The following is a 13,289-nucleotide window of genomic DNA, read 5'->3' as shown; positions in this document are numbered from 1 at the left end:
AACCTTTTTGAGTAGCCAACCGTTTTTTCTGCCCAGACTCTGACTGATGCCTTGTCCATGAACAGTTCTCACTGTTGTGATTCACAATGTCTCTCTCTAGTTTGGATTTTTGCTATGGTTTCCTAACTTTAGCCAATGGCCCTTTTTAATAACCATCCCCGTCCAGAAGCATCTTAGTGTTTTAAGTACTGGCTCCATTTTTTTAAAAATCAAAGTTACATGGAACTGTCAACGATAATTTTCAATAAGCATGAAAAGGCCAACATTATAATCTAGGTTGTTGTAAGCACAGGCAAACGTTATCACCTGTATTAATCATGTGTTGTAAATACCTTCTACATTTTGTATCTTGTTTTGTTATATCTTCTGATAAGTAAGAGTTTTAAATATTACTATGGTTAAAATTGCCAACTTCTCCTTAATGAATTGTTTTTAAAAACATATTTAATAAATCCTGTTATCATAACTTATTCTTCTATGCTTTCTTTTTTTTTTGAGGAAGATTAGCCCTGAGCTAACATCTACTGCCAATCCTCCTCTTTTTGCTGAAGAAGACTGGCCCTGAGCTAACATCCGTGCCATCTTCCTCTATTTTATACGTGGGACGCCTACCGCAGCATGGCTTGCCTTGAGGCACCATGTCGGCACCTGGGATCCAAACTGGCGAATCCCGGGCCGCAGAAGCTGAACGTGCAACTGCTGTACCAGCCTCTTCAATGCTTTCTATTAAAGGTTTTATACTTTTATCTTTTATATTTAATTATTTAATCTGAGTGAAATGGATATTTTATTATGGTGTGGTATAGGGGCCGTGTCATTTTTTCCAACAGGAATTATTAATTGTCCTAAAACAATTTATTTAATGGTTTATCTTTTCCCCGTTTGTGTGCAATATTAACTCTATCATAAACTGAATCTCCATATTCCTATTTTTTCCATGGGTTATCTTTTTATCCTTATACTAATATCACCATCGTAATATGTCTTTATAGTTGGCCGGACACATCTATTCTACTTTGCTCTTTATTTCTCAAAAATGCCTTAGCTACTCAGGACATTTTGCATTTCCATTCAAATTTTAGAGTTAAACTGTCAACCACTATATAAACATGCTTGCATTTTAATTTGAATTACATTTATAAATTATTTTGAGAGAATTGTCATTGTAATATTGAAACTTTTAATCCATGAGCATTTAAGTAAACCTTCTTTAATGGCTTTGAATAATGTCTCAGAATTTTCTGAGTCATAATATTTATATATCTAGATACCTTATTTTTGTTTTTGCTTTTGCAATCTATTGGCTTTGAAAAATTATATGCCCTAGCAATACACTTTGGTATTTGGGCATTGATTTGTAACCAATTGCTAAATCTTCTCATTTAATCTAATAATTAATTTGTGGTATTTCTTGTATTTTCTATAAAATTTGTTGCATACTTTTTTCTAAGTAGATAATAATATCACAAATAATGAAATTTTTTTTTGCTTTCTAATTATTATTTCTTTGTTTTAGTAAACTTAGTAAGTACTTACTAAGTACTTACTTAGTAAACTTAGGTAAACTCACGTTTTAGTTTACTATCCAGACAAAGAGCCCCTCAGATTAAGTTGAATATAAGACTTTACTTGTACTTGATGCTGAAAACAATGCTTTTAAATATTTAACCTTTGTATGAGTCATTTGCTCTAGTTTATCATATATAAAAAACTATATATTATATATATGTTTTACTATAGTATATATGTTGACATATATATGTGGATCAAGTTAATTGATCTGTAGTGTTAAACTAATATTTTTCATCCTGAACATCTTAAGTGAAAACAAATTATTTTTTTACATATTGCTGAATCAGATTGCTAATATTTCATTTAAGATTTTATAAATTTTAATAATATATTTTATTTAACCTAATATATCATTATAACACATACTCAATATTTTTAAATTGTAATCAATTTTTTAAAAATTACTAATGAAATAAATTTTTTTTTTGTACCAAGTCTCCAAAATCTGGTGTGTTTTTTACCCACATCTCAATTCAGATTAGCAACATCTCAAATGCTCAATAGATGCATTTAACTAGTGGCTACTGCATTGGACAGCACAGCTCTGGAAATGTTTGCCTCATCTCTGTGCTGTGTATATAAGAGCTTTTTCCTAATCTTGCTATTTTTCGTTTTGTTTTCTTTTATTTCAGTAACAGTGGTTTATAACATTATATAAATTTCAGATGTACATCATTATATTTCAATTTCATGTTCACCACCCAAAGACAAATTACAATCCATCACCACACACACGTGCCTAATCACCCCTTTCGCCCTCCTCCCTCTCCCCTTCCCCTCTGGTAACCACCAGTCCAATCTCTGCCTCTGTGTATTTGTTTGCTGTTGTTCATTTAGGATTTTTGCATCTATATTCATGGGTATAATTTTCCTTTCTCATTCTAACTTTGTCTTATTTTGGTATTAGCTTTATGCTAGCCTCATAATTTGATTTGGAGAATCTTTCCTGTTTCTCTGCTAGCTAAAAAAGAAAAAAAAGAGAGAAAAAAGGTAAAATTGGATTGACTTCTTCCTTTTGTATTTGGTAGACCTTATCAGAAAGGTATTAGGATGGATAGTTTTTTTTTTTTGGAGAGTTTTTTAAATTACTGACTTCCTGTCTTTGTTGGATATAAGGCTTATTAAATATTCCAATTCTTCTTAATCTATTTTGAAATTATTGGTCTTAGGAACTATTACTGTCTCCACTTAACACATGAGGAAAGTAGGCTCTAGAGTCCATCGCTTTCCCAAGGTGCTCTCGTGGAAAATTGTGGAGGCAGGATTTGAACCCAGGCAGCTGATTCCAAAATCCAAACTCTAAACTGCCACATTGCACTGCCTATTTAGTTATATGTTTCTAGAAATTTGTCCATGTCATATGAGTTTTCAGGTTTTGAAAAATAAAGACGTTTATGTTTCATTTTCAAACACCAGTGATCAATTATAATTTCATTTTTATTCCTACTTTTGTATGTGGACCTCTTCTCTTTTTTTCTTACCCATCTAACTAGAGATTTTTAATTTTTATCCACTGGTTCAGAATAAACCTTTAACTTTGTTCTACTTGATTGTGTGTTGTATCTCATTTTATTAATCTCTGCTGCATCCTTTTACTTATTCCATGTTCTTATTTTTATTTTGTAGTTTTTTTCTAACTTAAGTTATAAGTTTAGTTCATTAATATTGAAAGTATTTTCTAGCGTTCTAGAAGTTTCTACATGAAGAATTATTTCATTTAATTCTTTTTAAAAATTTCTATTTTGATTTCTTCTTTGACTAATGAGTCATTTAGAATTTTTAAAAAATTCTCCCAAAATACGAGATTTTCCTACTTTTTTCTTTTTGCTGTTATTATTCTACTTATTTCTAATTTTATATCCTTTCTTTGTTCATATTTTCAATAATTGTGTATTTAAACATATAATATCAGTGAAGGTGAAGTCAAGGGCCAGAAAATATCCATTATTTGAATAGGGAAATTTCAAAATAAAAAATTATTTACTGACTACAAAATGACTGACTATGAAAGGAATAAAAATTTAAGGAGTCTCTTCACCAACCAGCTGTTAATGCTTCTCCAGAATGTAACTTTCTGAATGACTAGCATCATCATTTTGCCCTGAGGACCAAGTTAGGAGCCTCCATTATTTTTGTAAATCACCTCCCTCACCTCATCAAGTCGCGGTGTAGCGAAGAATCTAGGTCCATCCAATCCATTTTCACATTGCCACCTTGGTGATAGTTTAGAAATGCAAATTTAATCATTTCTCTCACCTGTTTATAATATTTCTATGCCTCCTTCTTCCCTTGAAGATAGAGATCTGAGATCTTTAATCTGCTTTAAGAAATCTTTAGTCTCCTGCTGATCCTGGTTTATCATCCACTTCCTGCCTTTTCACTTCCTGAAGTACCTGCAACTTACTAATGCACCACAGGCTTAGGCATGTATTTTCCCTACATTTTTATCTCATACAAGATTTCTAAATATATTGTTTCTCTGCACTTGGTACACTCAACAAGAGCAGTCCTACTCTTTCCCCCTACCTCTCTTTCAGATATATTTATACTTGACTTATAAAACTCATATTAGCTATCATATCAATTCAGAAATCTTTCTTCTTCTTCTAGATAGGGATTAAATGCTCTCCCTTAGCATCATCATCACATCCATAATGTAAAATTTATCATACTGTACTCTATTATCTCCAATTTACAGATGAATAAAAACTAAGAATCAGATAAATTAAGCTGTTTACTCAAGGTCAAACAGCAAAGTATAGATTACATTGTATTGCTTAGTTTTCTGGTCTTCTTATTATGCTAATATCTGAGGGACAGACAGAATCCAAATCATAGTATGCTTAAAGGCAACATAATTTGAAAAGAATTTCAAATGTTCTAAAAAGAAACTGAGCATTTTTTTGAAAAAAATATGAAATAGTACTCAGAAACTCGGTATGTAGCGACCACTCCTCTCCCCAGCTTCCTGGGTATAACAGTTTGAAAAACACTGCTCTATTTGTTTTCCTTGTAGTATCAGAAACAATACAAACCTGCATGCCTAACAAATCATCTGTGAGATAATGGCAAGGGGGTAGACAGCTCAAGAAAAACAGGAAACAATCCCCATGGTACTTTAAATATTAATCAAAACAGGTTTTCCTTAGGAAGACTTATGGTGAAGCTAAGATCAACAGAATGAGTCATATCCAGTCCAGAACCAGCCAGGGGGAAGGGAGAGGAACATGTCAGTTTAGGATTCATTCTACTATTGGGAGGAAGGTATGACAATTACAACAAGTATAAATTACATAAAGCACAACTGAATCATATGACATGTCTTTATACATACTATTGCTAAGTTTCATGACTTTATTATTGAATAATACTTGTTGCAGTATTACAGGATTATTTGCCCACATACTTGAAGCCAGTAAAAGCAGGTGACAGTTCAGCTGTAAGCAGTTCTGATCTTAAAATCACATTATTTTCCCCTTCTTCTAGGAGAGCATTTTGTTTCTCAATGTTTAAGAAGTTGAGATTTATGGTTAGGCAGACAACTTCAAAACTCAACTGTGCTATTTACCAACTTGTGACCTTAGGCAATTTGCTTCACCTCACTAAGATTAAGTTTCCCTGCTTTTGTAAATGTAAATAATAATGTTTACACTACATGGTCACTGTGAAGATAAATAAAATTAAACATCAATTATAAAGTGACAAAGAAGTGACAAAAAACTCTAATTAGCATACGAAAAAGGAAATTTATTTTTTGATTTTCATAACTCCCAAGTATAGCCATATCTCTGCTTCAGGTGAAGCTTGATCCAGGGATCAAGCAATCTTACTAGGCCCTGGTTATTCTCTCTATATATCCTAGCACATTTCCTTTGTGCCAGTGCATTTACAGCCTCTTCCTCTAATTGTCACATCAAAAGGTCCTTGCAGATCCTCATATCCTTTTCTATTCATCCTGTAGCAAGTTTAGTATAAAAGACAAATCTTTTAGAGGCATCTACCAAAAGTCAAATCTATTACTCTTCTTAATTATGTTGGATTGAACAAGTAAAGAAGATTAAAGCAAAGAATTGCTGGGGTTTAACAACAGGATCATTTTATAAATAATGGTCAACTGACTGGCAGAAAAAGAGTCAAATCTGTGGCGCTGAGGTAGGACGCATGAAACGAAGGAAGTGTCTGGATGTATTTACTTCTCTTAAACAAGTAAATGTCCACTCAGTCTTGTAATGATGGTGGCAGATTGTCCTCCATCTGGCTGTGAAAGGAAAGTCATTGTCGAGCTTGTTCTTCACTATACTGCTCTTCCTGGCATCATGCATTTCAATTTGTTATGGCTTTAAAGAAAACTTTCCTTGTTCAGATCAGACTGCACAGTTCTAGATGTTTCGACTTAGTGTTGTAACTTGCCCCTCAAGTCACAAATAACAATGACATGCTTTCTTCAACTCTTTCTACCCCAAAGATCCAATATCAGTTTCCAGCAAGCCTGCTAGGATGTGAAAGTAACATAGAACAAGCTGTGTTCATTAGAAATAGTTTTAAATCTTCTAGTTGATGCCCAAACAGCTAGGGTAAGTTGGTGCTTCCAATCGCATGATGTTGTGGATGTGTTGATTCAACAGTGACTGTGTACAAATAAATTGGCATGAATTTAGCTGGTAATGGGTAACTACTAGAGTTGGTTAGAGACAGCTCCTGGGATATTTGTAGTTTTTAAGTACAATACTGCTATAATGGAATTGCAGTTATACTTGTTAATTATACTAGCACATGTCCACTACAACCAAGAGGAATTAGTTGACACCCGAACAGAATTAGCATGCTTATGTGGATAACATAATTCTTGAGATTATTGATGTTTCTTACTTCTGATACTAGGAAAGAGTGGGAAGCATTTTGTGAACTGACAAATAATTTGGGATGTTGAATTGTGTTTGGGGACCACCTCAAGATGTATAATTTATCCTATTTTGACTAAAATTGAACTCCTGTGAGAAGAAATATATCATGACTCAGGCTGAAAAGATAAATGGCAGGAAAAGGTTCTCACTTGTCATTTTCGTAAAATAGTTTCTTAAAGGGAAAGTATTTCCTTAGATTCTAAGACGTTCACCTCAAATCACCATAGGATAAGCCATTTGGTCGTGTGCACAAGAGGCGCTTTATCGTTCTAACCTTCAGGGCCGCACTGATGTCCAAGTTCCTCTCCAAGAGGGTTGAGAACATGACCCTCCTCAGGCATTCCTTTGTAGCTTAAAGGGCAAATGATTGTTAAGACCTCTTTTGTTCCAAAGACTTGAACTCTTACCCAGTCCTATTCCTGGTGGAAAACAGTATCGAAGCTTTAAGGCATTTTCAGAAATGTAAATGCTTCTTCAGCATCTCCCCTGATTTGACTACAACTTCAAGTTTCAACTTTGCCACCTGATATCTGCTACTATTCACCTTAAATTTTCAGACGTTCTACCCTATCTCTGTGAAGATTTCACTTTTTTAGGCCACTGAGGAAGAATTTAGAGGAATTACTTCTTTTGGTACCGCGAAGGGCGCTCTGGAGGCCGCGAGGTGGGAAACACCTCCCCTGGCTGAACAGCGTGTGCCGTGTCCCCTCCAGGATCAGCCCTGAGGAGAGCTCAGAGGTTGTCAGTCAGTGATAGCAAAGGGCGTGGGGAAAACTGCTAAAATGAAATCAGAAGTCTGTAATTCATCCTACCCGATTAAAACCTATTATCATATTACCTTGCATTTTTACAAAGGCTTGTTTCTACCTTTTGACTACCCTTTGAGCATTCACTAAAGAACTCTCGCAACCCACTTGAGAGACATGGTTTCTTATGCCAGGGCTATTATTTTCCTGGAAGAAACATTAAGCAAAGAGAAGCAAGACAGTTGTCCGCTGGCCCTTGGTGAGTCAGAGGCCAGAGCGTAAACAGGACTCTGCGGTTTTGTTCCCTGCCAGGATTACAGGCTCTAAACTGCTGTCTTATATCCTGGTCTTGTTTCCTGACATTGAAAAAAAAAAAGTCAACAAATATGCTGTTGAGTCATAGTTAAAGTCTGAGCCATTAAAATCACCTGTCTTTTTCAAAGGCTTAAGTGTATTCTTGCTTTATGTGAACCATTTAGAGGGACTATTTTTAAGTGGATCTGCCGAACATGCTGCGAGATTGACCTTGTTTAGGTCAAATGCGTCGTGAGGGTCTAGGCCCTAGGCCCCGCCCGCCCCCTTCTCTGGCCGTGGCGCCCACAATGGAAGGCGGGAGTCTACACCGCCCCCTTTGAGTCCCTCTTACCCAGCTGCTGAGTAGTAACAGAAGCACTTATGAAAGATGAAAAGTGATTCTGACATTTTACCCAGATGTTGATTAACAGCTAGAGACAGTACAAATAAAAATGTTTAATCACAGTTTTAAAGGAGCAATATAAATATAACACCATCTGACCTTTGGAAAAAAGGAAGAAAAAATGTTGACCTTTGCAGTGTGTATTTCTTACCTTTATCAAAAAAGCAGACCCTTGTCCATGTGTTCTGTGTTGGCTCTAGTCCAAAATAACTTCCTTCCAGCTTATCTCCATAAAAATATTAGAGTATAATTTCTGTAACAACCCATTTTAAAACACAAGAATACGTCAAGTAACTCTAATTAAATATTTTTCTATTGTCTATTAAAAGCCACATCAAATGTACTGAGAAAAGCTCAATTTTTCCTCAGAAAATTCAATATATATTTTGACTTCTAAGATAGCCTACTGTGGCAAAGCCTTAGAAAGCAATGGTTTTAAAAATAAATTTAGTTATTCTTTAAAATTTAACAGACAAAACAAAACCTTTCACAGATCCTTAACTGCTCCACCCACCATTCTTTTTATGTACAATTAACAACTTCCCCAATCCTTTCAATGTCCTGTTCCCCTCCCATAACCTTGGTAATGAGAAATAGAAAAAGTGATATTTTATTGTTTTACATCTATGTATTTCAAGATGTAATTTTGTCAAAATGCACATTAAAAGCTATGTCTTTGCATCTGTAGAGTTGGTTGAAATGTGTACATAGGCATTTTTCATGAGCTGACTCTCTGTATGTGCATTAATACTTGAGTGGAACACTTCCCTATCTCCTAGTTTCTGAACGTAGTTAATAATTTTTTTTCAAAAAATAGATTCAAGTGGGACTGGTTTGGCTTGAGTGCTCCCCTTCACCAGCCTGGGGTTCACCAGTTTGGATCCGAGGTGCAGACCTACACACTGCTCATCAAGCCATGCTAGGGTGGCATCCCATATACAAAATAGAGGAAGATGGGCACCAAAGTTAGCTCAGGGTTAATTCCTGGGGAAAAAGAGGATGATTGGCAACAGATATTAGCTTAGGGCCAATCTTCCTCACCAAAACAACAACAAAAATTTCAAGACTTGGAAAAGTGAAATGTAATATATATATTCTCCCAGAGTAAACATTCCCTGAAGTGAATCTTACAAAAACCCTCTTGGAAGTAGTAACACATAACATTACATCTCAGCAAGTGTGTTTTCCTAAGATGTTGTCATGGGGAACCAAACATCAATCTAGTTAAATCTGCTTCATTAAATTGCTTAATCTTTGAAAAAGGGACTCATTTCATACTACTTTACAAACATCATTCAATTACCTAAAAGATGCATTGTATGAACAATTCTGTTAAAATTGGATCAGAAGCTGCCCTTACTCTAAATTGGATTACCTAGTAAAAGAAAGTGTCACTTTATTCAAGGGCTTGTTTTTACTGTGGGCCCTGACTAGAAAGGAAGCCCAGAATGGGTTTTCAGATAGAAATCTCTGGACATGAAAAGGTCAGGATTATTCATGGACTTCACATGGGAAGGCCATTTGCTCAATGGTCCTATTCCTCCACATTCCTTAACATTCCTCTGTTGCCTTTTCCTTCAGCTTATTCTCTCTTTTCACTCCCGCCTGAGTCACTGCACAGTTGTAGGCTTTTCACGTGCAGAATGAGATACATTGTCATTTGCTCAAAGCTGTTTACACTTAGTAGTATCTGCAATATCCTTCTTCAGAAAGGAGCCCTCATTACTGTTCCAATGTGTGTGTTTAATGTGCATCATTACAAATGGACTGTCTGTGGTGTTAGGTTGGGTAAGTAGACAGGTCTTGTGGCTAAAGTGTCTTTTGAAACCCTGAGAGTGAAGGAAGAAAGTGTGAGAAAATTTAGTGGTTATTTTACAACAGCAATTTTTGAGGAAATAAGTATTGATGGGGAAAGGAAATGGAAGAAGATGAATATTACAATCGCTGCTTAAAGAGATGTATTTCTTTTCTATGTACTTCACTCTGAGTATTGATTCGGGATAGTGCTTTTATCACATGCGGTATCATTCGTTCCAAGTGCTTTCATCCAGAAATCTTGCTCATTGTGCTATCTGTGTGCTTTCTGTTTCTCTTACATGAACTGCCCTCCTCTCTCTGCCACTCCACAGCAAATGCTTCTTCAGGAACAGAAGGGGCTACTGACGGGTGTCAGTGTAGTACAAGTGATATGAAGCCATTTCTAGCAAAATAAAGGGAGCAAGAGCTTCATTATTGGGGGGTGCAGATTTTCCTTGGAACTACGGTGTGTAAAACTGAACAAAGTATGCTGGGATTGGTGTTCGTGGACCCTCAACCCCACATGGCCCTGACTTACCCTGAGCAGAAGTGCCGTGCTGCTGACAGAGAGGCTGTTCATTTTCCACTTGAATGGAATCTGAAAGCGTGGAAATCTCACAAGAAACTTGGGTCTCACAAGGTTTCAAACCAAATTTTGCAGATTCAGGAGTGAAGTCAACTGAACTTAATAAAATTACGTGCTTTGGGTTTTTTTTTTTTCCCCGCATCTCTACAAATGAACCATCTGTGCTATTATATCATGTACAGGGAGAGAATCACGTCTTATTCAACCCATCCCAGATCCCTAGTTAGCAATAACCATAAGCAAAGTCATTTAAACGTGTTCTGTTGAGGCTGGGAAGTGACATTTATCTCCCTCCCCATTCACTCTCACCTGTCTCTTGACCTCATAGAGGCTGATTACTCCTTGATCAGTGTCCTCTTTCTCACTGCTCCCATTGACTGCATTAAACTGACGTGGAGCTTGTCAGCCTGTCGCCTCAGGAAAAGGTGCCATGTGCTAGGTGACATTGGACCTGCTATATGCCATTTGATAAGATCTGAGGCTTCCTCAGTTGCAACTGGCAGGTATTCCAGAGAACAGCGGGCGTAGCACAAAATGTGTGATAGAGACAGTTGCTCTGCTCCGTTAGCAGGGCACTTAAAATTACTCCTTTTGTCTTTACTTAAATCTCATTAGATTCCTTTCTCTCAATTTTTTAAATGTCTGATTAAACATTTAAATTTCGAATTTCTCTCGCTATTATTCATGCATTCTGTCTCAGCCAAAATACTAGTTATTTGGAGTCAGACGCTCTAAATACTGAAACATTTCTCTTCTCTTTTTCCATTTGGGATTTGATGTGATAGAATCGTTGTGTTGGGTAGATAAGAACATTCAATATGTTTAGTTATATTTAACAGACCATCTTCTTTCTCTCAGCCATCCCCTCATATTTTCCTCACCCGTGGTGCATGTAGCCCTATGTAAGTGCTGTTAAATAAATAAAGTAGTGCTTGCCATGTCCCAGCCATTGTGGTAAGCCCTTTAACTTGTGCTAAGTCATGTAACCCCCCAACTAGCCAATAAAAAGGTACAATTGTTACCCTTCACATGGAGGGTAAGTAATTTGACCAATGTCACAGGCTGGTGACAAGAATTCCACTAAAGCAACTCAGCTATAGAATATATGTCCTGACCCACTATGCCATGCTGCCTCTCCAGCCTCATGATCTCCTTCAGGCGTAATTTATTTTAGTCTGTGGTAGGTAAAGTGTTCTGGAAGGTTGTGTATAAGACTTGGTACAGGAGAGTATAACCCTCTTGTGTTCTTTAGATGGCTGATGGCACTGGAACTAGTTCTCTGTCAGTTAAGGAAATGTCTTAAAATCACCAAGTGGTAAAGGAAAGCTCTTGTCACAAACACCATCCATTAAAAAATACGTGTACCAATTCCTCTTATACAAACAGTGTAATAAGGTTTATTTTTCCCAGACCATTTTAGACAAGTATCAAAATCAGCAAGACAAGAGCTAAGTTGAGTGACTCAACATGGTTTGCATTGAAAAGAGAGTGCAAGTAAACCTGTACTGCAGAATCTTCATTCAAATAATTTCTCAGCCCTTTGTCGTGGTTATGGAAGGGATGTGGAGGAAGCAAGAATTTCAGAAGAGGATGTTAAAATTAAGATTGAGTTCTGACTGTCTTGACTGCTCTTTCTGTGATTTTTAGAAAAGATAATAAATTACTACCGGGTATATTGTGATTTCATGATGACTTGCCTTTGATCTGTTGGTTGATCCCCCCATCTGGTGGCTGAATTTTTCTTGAATGCTGTTGCAGGGGAGGTTCTGTCTGACATTATCCACAAGTAGGGTTTTCTAGATCTAAGGGCCTTCAGACTAAGTTCTCTTTTATTTGCAATTTCTGTTTAGAAATATTAAATGATTTTTTTCCTTATGACCTTAGGGAATAGTTACTTCCTAAACAATTGATAATTTAGACATGTTATATCATACTGCTGGGCTCTTTTCACAAATGTTTCTCAGATTTTGGTCTGCCACCAAAACTTATCAATTGGATGGCTTGTGAAATGCAGATTCCTGGACCTCTTGCTAGATGTACTAACTGGAATCTTCTGAGATAAGACTCAAGAACCTATATTTTATATCAATATTGCAGGTGGAGTTTACATACTAAACACTAGAGAATCTTGGGAAAGAGCCTTAACTTGGCCTCTATTTTAGCTGTTACTAATAATACTCTGAGACAGGGGAAAACTTTAAAATGCTAAATAAATGAATATTATTACAGCAGCATCCGTGAAGTAAAGAAGTTGTTTTCTCAAAAGGAACCTGCAGACAAGGGCATTAACTGTACCTGTTCATAGCCATAAAATCTGATATAACTTCTTTGGTAGCCTCTTCAAACATTTTTGAAGGAAAGGTATAAAATTATACACACACACATGCATAGAAGATTCTTTACTTTTTCGATATCAGTTACATTCTTTCATGCCCTTTTCTGAAAAAAAAAAAAAAAAAAAAACTGCCGGAATTTTTGTGGACCTTAAGCTTTGCAAAATAGAAAGAAGTTTCTCCTCACAGGATTTTTTTTAACAAAAGTGACCTTTTCTTTTGGATCATTTCTTCCTCTTTACCAGGACTGTCAGCAGGTGCCATACTTTGTAGAGGATAAAATGACAGAGGCTGGCACTAACTTGGTGAACCCTGCATATAACTTGTGATGCAAATCCACACATTTGAGAGGAGTCTGCCAGTCAAAAATCTTTTGGGTATTTGCACAGATAGCCTTTCTCTTGTTGAACGGAGGACCTGAGCTATACTTGTCTCAGTGGGATGCCTTTCCTTGTTTCTCTTCTATGATTCAGTTGTAAACAACAGATAGTTTAAGGTGATAAAAATACATTCACATCAATGCGAATGAAAAAAAATCTTTTCTATTTCAACTTATTTGTCTCATAAAATAATGCAAAAAAGAACACCACGATGTTTTACCTTTAACGACCATAACAAAGTAATAGGAAACCATCTGAATATAAAATTACACAT

The sequence above is a fragment of the Equus przewalskii genome, chromosome 24, assembly GCF_037783145.1.
Source record: "Equus przewalskii isolate Varuska chromosome 24, EquPr2, whole genome shotgun sequence".
Classification (NCBI taxonomy): Eukaryota; Metazoa; Chordata; class Mammalia; order Perissodactyla; family Equidae; genus Equus; species Equus przewalskii.
Note: the sequence above shows the minus strand (reverse complement) of the source record.